Genomic DNA, 326 nt, shown 5'->3' with positions numbered 1-326 from the left:
AGAAACACACAACACAAGTAAAGAGCGGGCGCGTGGCTGCTCATTGCAAGGGGCCCGGACTCATGACCACCTCAAGTACGCGCCGATCCCTTGAAACGCGACGGACAAGAAAGGCAAAAGACACTTGATGGGGATCTTAAGGATTTTCTCCAACGACGCACACTCCTTGAAGCGTGACGTCATACTCGATCCAGCCTCCTTTACCAGTCGCGGCGTCAACACGGACCTCAGGGCGCATGCGTAAACACTCCCGTTTATGTCCGTTCGCTGTTTAAGGATTTTGCGGTGCATCATCCCCTTCTGCCCTATTATTTCTTAAAGCAAAC

The sequence above is a fragment of the Penaeus monodon genome, chromosome 27 (genome assembly GCF_015228065.2).
Source record: "Penaeus monodon isolate SGIC_2016 chromosome 27, NSTDA_Pmon_1, whole genome shotgun sequence".
In the NCBI taxonomy this organism is placed as follows: domain Eukaryota; kingdom Metazoa; phylum Arthropoda; class Malacostraca; order Decapoda; family Penaeidae; genus Penaeus; species Penaeus monodon.
The sequence above is the reverse complement of the archived record's forward strand: the minus strand, read 5'-3'. Positions refer to the sequence as shown.